The 16,207-nt window shown below is 36.4% G+C and overlaps 1 protein-coding gene across 15 annotated transcripts in view; it reads left to right on the forward strand.

Moving 5' to 3' along the window:
* Positions 1-16,207, forward strand: part of ZNF644 (zinc finger protein 644) — an 83,474-nt gene that overhangs the window by 30,357 nt on the left and 36,910 nt on the right. The window contains exon 1 of one of the 15 annotated variants that reach the window (XM_052801940.1): positions 2,504-2,596. The exons of 13 other annotated variants lie outside the window; for them this stretch is intronic. The gene's annotated coding sequence lies outside the window, so the exon portion shown is untranslated. Of the gene's footprint in view, positions 1-2,503; positions 2,597-16,207 lie in introns of those variants that run through there. One more of the 15 variants, XM_052801944.1, reaches the window with a different exon arrangement.

Genomic DNA, 16,207 nt, shown 5'->3' on the forward strand with positions numbered 1-16,207 from the left:
TCTGCGGTGCGCGGGGCTCCCGGAGCCGAGGTGGTTTACAACAGCGAAGGAAAAGTTAACAGTTAAGGTATCTAAGTCGTGTATTCGGGCTCCCAGCTGCTTCAGGGTCTGGCGGTTTCTCTGACAAAGTCTGTGTTACATCAGGCTGCAGTGATGAGCATCATCTTGACCAGCGTAATTTATCTGAAATCTAGAAAGTTTTCGTTCTTCTTGTCGCTTGTATGTAACCTTTAGGCTATTGGAAATACCTCTGTTGGGGTAGTGCGGGCTATAAACTGACAAGTCATGGTGGTAATGAAAAACAAGCATAGTGTATCAAAATAGGTTTCTATCAGTGTTGTACAACTCTGGCCCTTTAAGCAACATCTCATTCTCAGTGATATTCTGATTTCCTCCCCCCCCCCCTTCTAGCACATAATTTAATTATGAAGATTGTGTCATGGAACTTCGCTTTCAGACACATATGGGGAATGAATGTGCACCAGATTTTAGAGTAAGAAGCCATTTCATGTTGTGTAGATTAATGAATTAACACGTGGGACAAACACTCTTAAGAGGCTGATAAGCATCTCTGGAATTCCACCATAGAATTATACCTTTTTCTGAGAAGTTTGTGCAATATGATTTTTTTTTAATACAAGTTGCAAAATAATTTTTCATTCAAATTATAAAATAAATCTCTAAAGAGAAGATTCTTCACAGTTGAGAGTGGAGTGCTTCAGAGTTTGGGTAACTTAATGTGATTCTTCTGCGTAGATTTCTTCACTACCTGACTTGTGCATGGCAGGTGATTTGAGGGCAGAATAAATGAACTGATTAGACAATGCAAAATAGATCTGGAGAAGGTTTTAGTGGGTCACTTAGATGCAGAGAAAATGCAGCAATTTTCTTATTGGAGAGGGGTTTAAGTGCAGTGCATGGAGGAGCAGTGCAGTGTGACAGTCCTATTACGCTGACTTATAATCAAAGCTGATGTTGCAAACCTGTCTAATGTAACTGCAGAGGGATGTGGTGCAGAGTTATACAAGAATTACAACAAGAATTGAAATTAATCTTCAAAATATTGTCTTAAAATAGTTACTTCTGACATCTAGTATTCATTCAGATTGAATTTTTTTAATAAAAAAAATCTACCCAAGGAACAGGAGTTTTGCAGAGGAAAAAATAAAACCTTTTCTTTTTACAGATATGTTTTTTCCTTTGTTTTCTTTAATCTGTATGGTATTTTTTTATATTAAAAAAAAAATCCTTGGCAAATATTCTTGTAACAAAATTAGAGCAAAGGTGTGCTACTCTGACTTTTTTTTTGAAGCTTCATGAAGTCCAGCATCTAGTTTATACTGAGTAGCACTAGAAGGAATACGCTTAGGAAAATGTGTGTGAAAGTTCTTGAGTAAATGCTGAAAGAGAATACTACTGTCTTGAAATCTCAACAGGTGACCTGGCTAGTAGGAGGAAAAGGCACTGATCACTTAAATAACCTCACAAGGATGCTCTAGTACAGCAACAATTGATTGAAATAGGAGCATCAGCAATTGAATAAACAGGATGTTAAACAATGGTGGCAATGATTTCCACTTTAAAATAACAGTGTAGGCTGAATTTCAGTATGGACACTGAATTCAAGGGTTGTCAGTGGAATTTCTTGTGGAATAGTTTGTGCTTATACTTCCAAGTATTAGTGGAACCTACTAGCATGTATACTTTTTTTTGATTCAAGCCTTTTGAAGCCGTTCCTGGAGAAAACGGAACTGAAAAGGGAATAAAATTCTTTGTACTAATAAAACACACATGTTCTCACACACAGTTATTAATTTTAAACACTTTCAGACTTTTTACCAGCTTGCAAAAGATCTGAGAACTTAAAACTGGAAAGAAATACAAATAGTTGTGTCACTTGCTGTGCAGTTTGTCACTTGCTGTGCAGTTTCACCTGAAGTTGGTTTGAATTAAAGGTCTTTGAACAGTTGCTGATTGGCTGTGTTTGTTTGGCTAGTCGATAACTCACTTTCCTCCTGTTTTTACATTTTCAAACAACTTTTTGTCTTCAACAAAGTTCAAGTAATGGGTCTATTAGAGAACTGTCTGAAGATACTTCTTTTATTCTCTCTATTATTTTAATACCAAATGCACTACTCTAATGTTACAGTTATTTTCAGCCAAATTGAATTAGTTCCCTCTGTGCTCTGGATTGTGACTATACTGTTTTATGTATTCAGAGGTTGGGAGGAAAATAATTTGATAAAATTAGGTTATATCTGAACAATGTTGCACTCGCTTAGATTGACTTTGAGACTAGTTTAAGTTGGCATAGCCTCCAAAGCCCAATTCCTTCAGATGAAAACAGTGTCTACCCAACTTCAGTGTAAAGAAATCCCTGGTGAAATAAACCAAAACAAGTCTGTCTTCTCTAAAAATATGTTCGTTTATCTTCTTGAGCACTCCAAATATAAGCTGATTTTTGACAATTAACATTTTTCCTTGCTGCTTTTTTTTTTTCCAGTGTAGATGCAAACTTCATATAGCTACTGGAAAAAGAGCTTAAGTTACCCAAGGAAATTGTGAATGTTGGTCATTCTGGCTGATACACATAAAGGTACTGCTGGGCTGTCTGAGTTAAAGGATTTCATGTAGTTTGTAGTATCATGAAAATATATCCTTTTCATGCTTAATTAAAAAAAGAAAAAAAATCCCACTTTCATGCCTGTATACCTTGTGTCCCTTAAATCAAAACTTGTGTCAGTTAATAGGAACCGTTCACACAAGCAGTGATGGTAGAAAATTCCCACATTGTTCACAGAACTGTAGAAAAGTTTCTCTTTGATAAGCAAGGGTGGGAAATGGTCACTCTGACTTCCCGGGTTACATAAAAATGGACACAAATACAGTGCATCTCTACAGTACAGTAATTCTGTGAGATGTAATTTGATGCTGAAATCACAGCTGTCTGTCAAGAAAGACCATGTAATGAGTGCATAAATGTGTGTTTTTTCAAAAAATTGAAAACAGCATGATAGTCACAGGGTTAGTCATGTTACCTAGTATGCAATGCAGTGTCATGTAATGAGTATTTCATCTTGGTACAAAGTCTACCCAGAATTCTGTGATATTTACTTGTAAGTGGTCTTGCTTCACTGAAGGAGAGCAAGCATTTTTAAATTTAAAAGTAAGGAAATAAAATAATCCCAATAAAAATGAGTATCCAGTTGTGCTACATTTCTGTCACTGTTCAACTGTACACAGCAGCTGTTACATTGATAAAATGTTGCAGCAGCGCCCTTACGTTGCCAATGAGGTTAAAGGAGGGGAAGACAGTGGCTTAACAGTGAGTATGCATTTTTTGGTTTTGGTTACACTAAATATTAACTGACTTAATATTTCTGAGCAAAGTTGGTAATACAGAGAATTCCAGCAGATGTAATTGTGATACTCTTGGTATGGGAACTGCTGGTTTCAGATGTGACTAAATCCAGCTACTGGAAATGGTAAATCTCTAGTTGACATTTATTGATTGATACTGAGTGCTTAATCTTACATATAATCGACTAGTTGAGGGATTATGGGATATTTAGTAATTCAGTATTTCTTGAGACTTAATCCAGAGGATGCGAAGTTCGTGCTCAAATCAGAATAAAGGTCAGACTGCTGGGCTTTGGAATATTTCAGGCCTATTGTTAGTGTGTAGTAACTATTTTCAATATGCTTAACATTGCAAGTTAGATACTTACCATACTTCTAAAAGCTTTGGAGTTTTGGAGACTCTTTTGAATACAGTCGTATTCTTCTCTGAGTGAAAATAAAAAATGCAGACTTTGCAGTCTGAGATATTTGCAATCAGATTTTTTTTTACAAAGGGACATTATTTTGTGAGTATTTGAATGATGATATTTTTTTCTTGCCTTAAATGAGTATTTGATAATGTTATAGTCTTAAGAAAGCAGCTTGAGTGGGGGAAAGGATGCATCTCGGGAAGCAGGATGGAAGGAATTACAGGTGCCTTACTGATTTGTCCAATTATGGCTGAAGACAGGGATCAAGATCATTGTAACTTTCCTGTTTTCTGGGCCAACTGTTAGCGCTCCCTTGTAAAAATACTTTCCACAACAAAGTGATAGAACACAAGCAAAACAAGGTGCAAGGTATATGTCTTGTGTAATTTACCTTTATTTACAGGCTTTTGCCTGATGTGTCCTTTTTTAGTTTGAGTAAAAGAAAGGAGGAATTCCTTAACAAATGTAATCATTGTAATGTTGAAAAGTAGTAATGAATTCCTCCTGCCTGCCTCTTCACAGAATAATAATTTGGTGCATTGATAGCATGAGTTGTGCTTTATCCCATCTACTTTCCCAGTGTGGCTCTTCGATTGGGATAGGGATGGGTTTTCCACCCAAGATTTCTTTGTAGAAAAGGCATGCAACAGGAGGTCAGGGGACTGCTTTTGGAAAACTGTTACTTATGTCTGCTGCTAAAGCATGGCAGCTCTGAAGCTGCTCCTTGCTGCTGCTGGTAGGACATGGTAGGTATCTATTTCTTGTCTGGCTGCAGTCAGTGGGGTGGTGGGTGGTGGTTATGGGTTTGATTTTTTGTTGTTGTTTGGTTGGTTGCTTTGGTTTTTTGTTTTGGTTTGCTGTTTTTCAGAGAGAGTTCTGGTTGGTAGGTTGCTTTTTTTTTTTTAAACTCAGTTTTTTTACTTCTTGAGTGGCTGTCCTCTGAATATTTCTGCTGTTTGCTTCTGATGCCACTCAGCTCTCCTAGGAGCACTATCTATGTGATACAATTCTTGACTACTTTTTGAAAAAGCCCTTAATGTTTGTAATGTTTGTTGCTGATATCTTTCTTCATCTTCAAATGTAGGCACGTGCAGCGGTTTTGTGGCTGTAGAGTTTCAGAAACTCTAATATTAACTTAATATTCTGAATTTTATCCTTTTCAGTCAGAAGAGGGAGGAACTTTATAGAATTTATATCCCAAAATAAGGCTCCCAACCACCAAAACAGTGGCTGTAGGTTATTGAAGTGTTTATTGTATTTATGATTATTTTGTTTGCAAAGAAACCGTGTATTCTTATGGATGTTCTTAGGAGCCTTCACCAAAGACATTAGATTCTCTGCTCCCCTGTGATAATTGGTGGAGAAGAGAGAGAAGGGGAGTGTTTTTTCTGAAAGCTTTTTTGTGTTGTTACTATAAGTTGGCTTGGTATTAGAAACTGTATTTTCAACAGAGGACAGCCTTTGCCTGAAAAGTTGCAGTATAAATAACTTTGTTTCTTCACACAGAAGTGCTGCTTTTTGTTGTTTTAAAACGGTAGTTGTTGTGAGTATATCTTCTGTGAGAAACTCTTGATTGTATGTGCTATCACAGGGAGTGGGAAGTGACAGTTCTGCAGCTGGCTTCTCCCAGCTCTCTCCCACAGTGAAGTGCGTACTCTGTCCTCTTCTGCTTCCTTTTTTTTTTTTTTTTAATACATATATTGACATCAGTGAAATCACCTAATCTATTCTGTTCTTGAGCAGCATTTAAAAACTGAGAACCTGTGGCATGTAATGAGAATAACTGCACTGTGTACAAATTATAATGAATGTTAGAACTTTGAAGTTACTTTAGAAACAGTTTTCCATCTTCTGGGAAGTTGAGAACAACATACCAGTTAGTGCTCCCTGCTCAGGTACTTAGTAACAAAAAAAAATACATTATGTTGTGGTAGTTTTCGTCTGGGGAAAGGGGGGGAAGATAAGTTGGGGGGGACATGTGATGATGCATTGGCCTAGATAAGCTGCAATGAAAAAATTCGGAGGCTTTAGAGCAATTACAGAGTGGGAGGGAGTAGAGCTTGCATGTCTAGTATGCAAACTGAACTGAAACGCTGATGAAACTGAGGTGGAAAGGTTGCTTGTGTGGTACGTAAACCAAAGACGACTGTAGATACTGTCTATTGTATATTCTTTCTACATCTTTGCTTTGGGGAAACCTCTGAAGGTTTGTTTTGTCCGACTTGTTTTCTTGTAAGTGCTTTGTGATAGTGGTTGTCTTTTCCTGTGTCTTATAAAGCCTTGAATGTATTGGATGATAGTGACACATGTTGTGGTGAGAAGTGGTAGACTTTGCTGATGAGCATGGATTCTCACAGACCTTTCCTTTTGTTAGTGTTTTGAAGTAAGGTAGGTACGTCACAGGTATTCAGTGCCATTTTCCTGTAAAGGACAAGCCCCTGTTCCCAGACTTTCTAGGTGGTGAGGCTTACTGGCTAAGTTCACTTTGATTCTCACTGCTATACGTGTGGCTGAAAGTGCTGGTGGATGAGAGAGGTCCAGTTTCTTTCCTGGCACGTGTGAGGCTTGGAGAGGAAGAGGAACAGCTTGTCCAGAAAAAAATTGTTCCCCGGGTCTCTCTCTCTACTGTGATTGTAAGACTGCTGTTGCTTTTCACAATTTTACCAGCAGTAATGTGCATTAACAGGCATAATATATTTCTGCACAAGGGAGAGAACCAGAAACAGAAATGATAATTGGAAGAAACCATTCAGGTTCCTATATAACTGAAGTGTCACACTATTTCTAAAAATACCATATAGGTACTGTGATAATTCATTTTTAAAAATGTCTTCTAGACACTAAAAACAACTTGGGAATTTGCCTTCCGTTTTTTAGTCCAATGAATTTCTAGCAGAGGTGAGCAGAGAAGATGATGTGCAAGAGGTAGCCTAGCAAGGATTTATGTAAAAAACAAACAAAAATTTTGCAATGCTATAGTGGGAGGTGGGGTTTTTTTGTAATCATTGCAGGAGTTTTGTGTGTTTGTGCAGTTTATGTGTGTTCCTTTGCTTATCTGTCCAGATAGATCTTTATTTATCTAGAGACAAACAATTAAATCTTCTTTACTGTTTTCCAGTGTAAGAGTATCATGTTATGGAACAAGATACAAAGTTCTAAATTAAGGCTGTATTTAGGGTAATGTCTTGACATTTAGTAAAATTGTGAAGACATCCAGGTTCTGTAGTCTTCAGAAGTCTGGCAATGTCCGTTAGGGAATTAGATGCACGTTTATACTTTTACGTAAAAAGTACTGCAGTATCCCAGCAGAGCATATCTTCATGTCATTTGGAGCATTAAAGGTGAGTTGGGTTTTTTTTGTCTGTTAAGCTATCTAGAGAAAAGTGGGTTGGTTTGACTTCTGTGAGGTGATCACTTTGATGTTTAGGATCTTGGGTACTGTTTTAAATGAAGTTCTATTTAATATATTTCAAATAATTTGGCTTTAGGTCCATCTAGTAAGCTGGTCCTGAAGCATGCTGATGCATACTATTTTCAAAGGATATAAATGTAAAGGAGGGAGGATTAATTAGTGATCCCTTGTGTTGTGGTTTCCATGATCTTATTAAAACAAAGTCTTCTTCCCACTTAGTAATATTAATACTAGGACCCAGGGTGATTTTTGTTCAAAGTAATCTCTCTGTGACTTCACTTGCATTCTGCCAAACAGTTTTACCTTAACTTTTCTTTCAGTTTTTTAAGTCATCTTCTGGAGTGCCATTTTCAGCAGGAGAAAGTACACTTTTTTTACATTCTTGAGGTTGTCCTTTTTCTTCATGTTTTGTGTCACTGTAGATTCATTAGCATTTCTTCCTGACCTTAAAGGAGATATAGCATTCAGAAGAAAAATATTAAAGTGTTACCTTTTGTTACCAATACTCTTCAATTCAGAATTCACACTTTGTTTTTAATAGGACAACCCTACTAGTGTAAAAAAAAAAAACAAACCCAACCAACCAAAAAAATATCCCCAAACCCACAAAACGACAAAAACCTCACCCCAAAACCCACTCTCCTTTTCTTTAGTCTTGCCTTCAGTACAAATCTGAGTGTTTTATGAGTGCCTATACCCCATAAAAAATTAAAGACACAAATATAACATTGTTTTCCTCTAAATACTGTAAATTCCCAGCAATTTTGTGATAGGCGTAAATACAGTCAAGGAATAGCTTTGGTTAGGGTATCTGAAATCTGATTTTGGAGAAGTTGACTTGTTCTGTGCTTCAGCTTCCTTTGTTTTCTGTTTTATTTGTTCTCTGATTTTTCTTTAGTTTTGTGAATTTGGAGATAAAGGCAGGTTATTTCTTAAATTTGTAGTGATACCTTATGTATTTCTGTACTTTTAACACAGTTCTGGAGAGTAGTTCATGGGTCTTATTTTCTCTGAAGCTGTTTAAAGTTGATTAAGTAGGAACTGAGTAAGTTCTGAGCATTTTTATCAGAATTGCTCTAATTAAATATGCATTTATAGGTTGTCCATGAACTTAAGAAAAAGTTCCTCTCTCTCCTTTAATCCATTTAAACCAGAAGATTTCACATTCATAGATACTCTCTAAGCATTTAGTGTTGATTATAGTTTCTTCAGTGTTCCAGCTGAAAGCAAACATGAAATACAGGAGCTAACCTTGAAAATCTAGCTTGTATGTTTACAAAATTCCCAATAATGAACTAAGATAGTAGCTCTGGGGCCAGTCAGCAGGCAAATAGTCAACCCTATTCATGGGCCTAAAAGTAGGCACAGAACCTCTGTTGATGTAGGTGACAAAGTTTTTGGGACATACTAGTCAATATCTATGTGAATTTATGAAGCCTTTGCAGGAGGTATTCTGGTGGTTGTTTTGTTTTAACTGTGGGTGTCCAAGACAATGGCAAAATTTCCTTTATCTTAGGTGCTTGCTTTCATTTGTTTTAAGAAGCTTTGTTATTAGTGCAAATAACATAAGCTGTTTACTTACATGCTTTTTAAGGTGCAAGGGAGGCATGGGAAACATACAGGTTTCTTTGCCTCAGTTAAAAAACTGTCATTTGTGTCTGTATTCTGAAATGAAGTTATTATGTGAATGGCTTGTGCCAATTGTGTATATATTTATTTTATTCTCTTGATTTTATACAACCTTAGTCCACACAGATCTGGTGGTTCTGCACTATCCCTGTAGTCCAGTGTAAAGCATATGAAACAGGCTTAGAGTATATGTGTTGTCTGTTCTGTTTCTTGGGCTACTTTTGAAAGTTTGGGTGGGAAATCTGGTTTGGTCAGGAAAACTGAGAAATCAAGTGTCGATATTTTTTTTTAGCCCCAACCAGATTAGGTACCTAAGGACAGCCAATGGGTTGGATATGCACAGGTGAGGATAACCAACGTGGCATGCTTTTTGCTGTTGTCTCTTCTGAAAATCTTAAAGCTTCTTCAGGGACGTACCAGAAGGATGCTTTCCTGTAGCCAGAACAAGAGTATTCACTGCTGTAATTTATTATATGATGGAGACATCAGCACTTTTATCATGAATCAGTATTTCATATGAGTAGCAATGTATGTTACATGACCAAAATGGTGGCAATGAAGTGGCCGAATACATGTGGTGTAATAGTTTTTCTGTTTTGTGGTGTGGCAGGTATGTTGTGACCCTTAAATATATTTGTTAGAACCTGTATGCCCTGCCTCAGTTTATTGGTTGTGTATCATTATAGCTAGCTAATGGAAGCTAAGCCTAAAGATATGTATTTGCAGGTGTGACAAGGCAGTAAAAACCAGTATACTTTACTATGTGTATGCAAATGAACGGAGGTAAGTCTCTGCGTGAAACACTGCATGCTTACACCTGAAATTGCAGATATTTTATTACTAAAACAATACAAGTTGGAAGGACTGAGTTTGTCATTGGCTGTCATGTTTGGAAGAATTAATTCAAATAGTAGAAGAATCAAAGATAGAAAGCCCGATTGATGGCTAAGCAAAAGGAAGTGAACAGTGGAACAAAGTCCACAAGCATTTAAAGAGTTCAAGTTTGAAGAGAGAAGGATTAATGAAGCCCTAACCATGAAGTGAAGCCTGCCTAGGACTGCTATACCTTCTTGCAGTCTGATGTGGAGACTCAGTAGAAGTTTATTAAACAGTGTAGAAAGTAGACCTCAAGGTACTGCATAGCTTGGGGCAGATCTTGAGAATATCTGCTTCACAGCAAAATGCTTTTCATAGAATAATTTTTGAACAAAGGCTTAGTAACTTTACAAAACACTTGGAAATTATACTATAGGAAACAGTCCTGTATGGCAATTAATTGTGTTAGTAATAAAACTTGTGGACACTGTCTGATTGAGCATGGGGACCATGAATAGGAGCTTGCTAATGAGACATGGATGTTGTGTCAGAGCTGACCTGTGATTGTGGTGCTGGTGATGTTTGGCTGGTTTGATGGAGTCTTTCAAAATGGTAACTAGTGGTCTCGAACTACATTTCAAAGAGGTGTGCAGAGGCATTTGCCCTGGTTTGCTTGCCAGGTGTGGTAGTATAACCTGGGTTGTAAGATGTGGGTTGTTTACGTTTAAAAAAACCCCCAAACATAATGCAGCTATCTAGCATAAAGATTTAAAAATAAAACAGTTGGTTTAATTATGTCACATTGCTACAGCTTATCTAAAGTAGGAAATAGTTTTTTCATGTTTATGTAGGTGATGGACAATGTTGGAAGCTTAAAGTGCCACCAACCCAAGAGTGAGCACTGAGTATCTCAGTGAGGAATGGATTTTTACTTACTTTAAAAACCATTTTTAATAGCTATGAAGGTGATAGTGTTGACAGCATATTCTAACTTTACTCCTTCACCAAAACCCATCCTCTGTCATAAAAAAGCAGGCTCCTTCAAAATGAAGAAAAGGCTTTGCAGTACTGGTTATATATATATATATGACTCCCCAAAGTGGTCTTTCATAGATTATAAGTAATAGCGTGTATATGAACCCAAATAGAAAGCAGAGTATTTTGCAGCTTTGCTTAAAATCTGATAAGCAGTAGTTGAATCCTGTTGTGTAAAATACATGTATATTTTATTTGGACAAAACTATTGCAGGAAGAATGCTGGTACTGGAATTTGTATTTTTAGGTGATTATTTTATATGGTTATTTTCTTCATACTGGAACATTCATTGTAGTGACAGCTTAGTCCTCTGATAAGCAAGCAGGCTCTTTGGGAGTTAGCAGTGGTGTTTAAAGATGCTAATACTCCAGAGTGTCTATTCTGTCCTCTGCTGGAGGTTTCTGTCACAGGGATATCAGAATAAAATGTCTTGGCCACACCAATTCAGAGTTCGGCATAAACCTACTTTCATTTTAAGCTTAAGCCCTTACTTACAAGATACCTATTAGTAGTTTATAAGCAGAGGTTTACAAATATTTATGGAAATCTAAGTGTGCATGAAATCTCTCGGAAATTTTTGTTTGATTTTACATTTTCACATGCATAGAAAATACACTTCCTCTGAGGCTATGAAGAGGAGATTCCCTCTCCTGCCATGGTCTACGGGAAGTGTCAGAAACGCTGTCTAGACAGACAACAGCAGGCATTAGAGCTCGTGGTGCCAGCATAGCTACCTGTTCAACTGAAACAAACTTGTGAGGAACTGAATTTGGACTTAGGAGCCTGTTTTGCAGGGGGTACTTACGTGCTAATACCAGTTGACTATTTCCTCCCGTTGCTGTTATGAATAGTTATGTATTTCACTTTCTTGTTAGTGCCTTCCCACCATTGCTTGCTTTCAAACTGTCATGATACAAGAAAGTGAGATTATTTTTTTTTTAAAGAAAGAAGTGAAAATAGTGTCATTTATCACTAATTTTGAGCTGTAGGATTTTAGTTGAACCTTTTTTAGAAATTGCATTGTAGTCTTAAGAAAGCCAGGAAAGTGTTTCAGGTGTTGAGATTTTTAAGACTGCAAAAATGTAGAGGAGCAGTTGGAAATGAATGTGTGTGCTAGTTTTGTCTTAAAACGGTTTTCTAAATACAGAAAATTCAGAGAGATGTCAGTCTACTAAGAAATTGCTTTTGGCTACAGCACTTGCTTTGATTTTGTAATCTGTGATCTGAGAAGGGGTTCTCTGTGGCTGCCATCAGTGTAATGACCAAGGCTATAAGCTATAACCTGGTAATCTTGTCTTGGGCTGTGTTCTTAGAGCCTGCAGGTTAAAATAATGAATTGCATCCTGCCTCATAGTTCTTCTCTTCCAGTGTCCTGCAAACTGTTTAGTCTCCTAAATATAGGGTTTGGTTTTTTTAAAGTGGACTGCTGTACTGTTATATTTTTTTATTAGCGTAAACTGAAATTGTGTCGAGTCCAGCATTAGAGAATACTGTTAAGTAAGGATATTAGACTGAAGGAGACAGTCTTAGAGGGAGTTATCTGAAGTATGTAGCAGTTTGCCGCCTTTGGGTTTAAACAGAGATTGCAGTAAGGACTGTTGGCTTTGGAACAGTGTTAGAACTGGAAAGAAAATGGCTACCAGAAATCATTGTTGCTACAGTAACAACATGGCTTGACTATTAATGTGCTGCTTTAACTACTATTAGAAATACTGTGCGAGATACTGCTTTTAGGTAAAAGTGTCCTTAATGGGAACAGAGATATAAATCAATTTCGATATTAATGGATATCATCAGGCTTCTTGTTTTAGAATACCAATCTGTTTATTGGGAAAACTAATTTCTAGTAAATATTTTTTAAAACTTAATTACTGCTTTTTCTACCCCCAAAAATTGCTTAATGGTTTTAAATTGTATTAATAAACATAATGTCCTTATAAAGCAACTTGCAGGAAAAAAAAAACAGTACAGAGTATTGATCTCTTTGGGTAATAATTTTTTTAAAAAACCTTGATACATCATTTCACAAAGTATGTGGTATCTGGTACATAATTCTGGCTTTCAGGAATTAAGCGGTTAATGGTTTTTTTTTTCATGCAGCAAAGCTTTTGTTTAAGATATTTTTATATTTTGGGTTCAAAATAAAAATAATATGGCCAACCTAAATCCTGTTTGAAGATTTATAAATGAGGATCATATTCTACAGTAGAATCTACTCAGGGATCTGCATTGTATTTTATTTCATAAGTATGTAAGTGTATGTATTGTGGAGTAAACTTTTTGCAGGTTTTGTTATTAATAGGGAAGAGTGCACTTACGTTGAAGAATTTCAGAAGCATGTAATGCAGTACATCAGGAAAGGGATATGTGAAGTGCAGTGAATGTGTGAAGATTAATTATGCCATTTCTCTGTGTGTCAGGATTCCACAGGTGGCAGACTTGATGGCGGGTATAGACTGACAAACTGTCTGCTCTGCATCAAAGTCCCATGTGTGTGATGTCTTCTGTATACCTATAGCAGATCCCATTTTTCTGTAGTTCTCTTGGTTTTGGGGGAGTTTTGATGAAGCTCTCTGTCAGACTTCCTTACTGAAAAGGCCCTGGGTTCATTCAGTAGAGATGGAGCTGATAAACTATTCTCTCTTCAGGGGACTTATGAAAGATGATTCAGTGGTCATTGGTAAAAATTAAGAAGGCCTTTACTTTAAGTATGTATCTAAAATATACAGTTGCCTATGGCTTGGAATGCACGTATCTGTACTTAAAACATGGTATTTCTCAAGTAGCACACATGCTTTGTTTACTTTGATTGTACATTGTATATTATTTTTATTGTACAATCTTATTTCATACCTTCCTTCAGTATCTTGTACAAAACAGTCTTCTGACTGATTTCAGTGGAATCCTGCCTCATTTACAGGCATATGTGCTAAATATATAAAATGCAATTTTCAAGTTGTTGAAGAATGTGTAGTATGTAAAGACATTCATTTGGACAATAGAAAGTTGCTGCTTGGTGGTACACAAAAGGAGATGCACTAATTTGATGTACACAACCTTAACTTGGAACTTTTTTTATTCTTATGCTTAGCTTTGCCTCCTTCATGTTTTTATTAAAATACTGTGGGTTTTGTAGAAAGGAGAGGATGACACTACAAACGTCTAACACCACGCTACAGTTTGTATTTTAAAAATGAACCTTGAAATGTAACAGGCTGTTTTCTTAAAATGAGCACATGGAAGGTACTGCCTCAGATGTTTCTAAATTTTATTTTTTTTTTTAATTAAAGACATAAAATGCATGTTTTTGAATTAAGTCTGTTGGTTCCTTAGAAAAGCACTTAAGTGAAGAAGCTTTCTGGTTTGGATTCCCGATTACTTAGTTTCAGCTGAGAAACTGGCTGTGCAGACTTGGACTAGAAATTTGTGAGGAACCATGATCAATTTCTATGAGGTAGGCAAGATCTCGTGTAACTGTCTGTTTTCTGGAGTGCATTCGTGCAATGCTTATAGTCAGAGGGTATGTCACTGTATTTTGAGGTGTTTTAGTTAAAGCTTATGTGATGATATGGTGAAGGAATATATAGTAATTCAGACTGGAGAAGAGAGTGATTCCATAGCTGAAGGGTAGAGGCAGTTCCTGCACAGGTAATGTATTGGCGAGATTTTGCTGACAGCATAATGAAAGGAGAAGTGTTCAATGTCAGGGATGATGCCAAGGTTATGTACAGTGCCATTAGTAGTTTGGAATGGAATGGAAAGATGATGTCATTCTGTGCTTTAAGCTTTTCCTGTTTGAGAGAAGCTGTAACATCTAAGGTATATAAATACAGCAAATGAAGAGCTAGTTCATGTGGTCATGATAAATAGGCTCAAGGATGACTGAAAATGTACAGGTGTTCATTATGCAAGTGGTATGTTGATCTGTAGCTTAAACTGGTAGAGAAATTATACAGAAAGAAGGTAAATTATTTCTCTGTAGCTTATTGCTAATGGTAATTCTCATTGTGAAGAATGCCATTCAATTTAGTTGGATATTGATGGACTGTAAACTTATTTATTAAATATTAGTGATACTTAGAATGTTACACCTGATCTTAGCTCTGGGGCTGCACTGATAAGTAACCTTCAGAAACAATATTAGTGATACTTAGAATGTTACACCTGATCTTAGCTCTGGGGCTGCACTGATAAGTAACCTTCAGAAACATTGTAGTAATGTTTTCTCTTAAGGCTTGAAGTTTTAAATGTTTTCAGAAGTCCATCTTTAAACTGATGCTTCAGTTTAGTGCTTTTATGATACTTTCATTTGTATGTTGATTGTTACATATTTGCTTACTCAAAGTAAACAGCTCTTAAATTATGTTTCCCATTGCTTCTCTGTAGACATCTTTCCATCTTCATTGTGTACATCTTTAAATGCTTACTTCTTTATCTCTTTAGTGATGGAGAGGAAAAGCAACCTTTTTGACTAATAGACGTTTTGTTAGCCCAAACCTCAGTCTTCCTAGAATATTTTTCCCTCTGACAGCTTTTAAATTTTTTCATTTACATAATACAGATTTTTGAAATAATAATTAAATCTGTTGTTTTGCTTAATTGATGCTAAAAACACAAGTTCTTTTTTTCCGTTCAAGCTACTCTCTCTGACTACTTTTTTCCTTACTGTGATGCTCCTGTTAATGTTGCATTCATCTGCTTGCAATCTTCTTGTTTGGCCTGAAACAGCTTCAGAGTCTGAGGTATGATCAGTTGTGTTAATTTCCTATGCTGTCACACTTTTCCTTGAAGTGCTTCACAGTCCCATACGGGGTGTTGTCAAAAAGCAAAACTTTCTCCGAGTAGAAAAAAACGAGATATTTCAACACTTCCACGTGAAAGCCCTACCACAGCTTTGGGAGCTGTGCATGTGGCTTCTTCTGTAATGAATAGGCAAAGGAAGAACTGTAACTTCTTTGAACTATTTTTCAGATAACTCTCAAAATCTAGCAGGAGATTCAAAATGCAGGAGGCAGTCCTCTCTTGCAGTCCCTTGCTTGCTCGCTGTTGTTCAGTCACTGCAGGTTCTTTGAAGTCAGAAGCACCTCCAGTAAAAAGACTTAAATTTTGTCTATTCATGTTGTGACATGTTAATTTTTTGCTTAATTTGACTTCTGGATAATTCAGGCTTCAGTAGGGTACCTGCACTTAAATATCACTTTGCATTAACTATTGTAAGAAGAGTGATTGTTATTTTTCCTTTGCAAATTTAATTTTGGTAAATTTGATTGTGGCATTTATAATTCAGTTGGTTACACTAAGGTTGGAATAGCATAGATTGAGAGAAGTTTTACAGATTCTCAAAGGGAATTAATTTTGTGATTTTAGAAAATGTTTAAATTTGGTGATCTAAATTAATCTACACCAAATGTTAGTTCAAGATAATCTACACCAAATGTTAGTTCAAGATAATCTACACCGAATGTTAGTTCAAGGTATTTGTGGCTACTGAATGTTATATGAATATGCAGTTTTTATACTTTTTAATAGAGATTGGAGAGCATC

This window comes from Harpia harpyja, chromosome 11 (genome assembly GCF_026419915.1).
Source record: "Harpia harpyja isolate bHarHar1 chromosome 11, bHarHar1 primary haplotype, whole genome shotgun sequence".
NCBI classification, from domain to species: Eukaryota; Metazoa; Chordata; class Aves; order Accipitriformes; family Accipitridae; genus Harpia; species Harpia harpyja.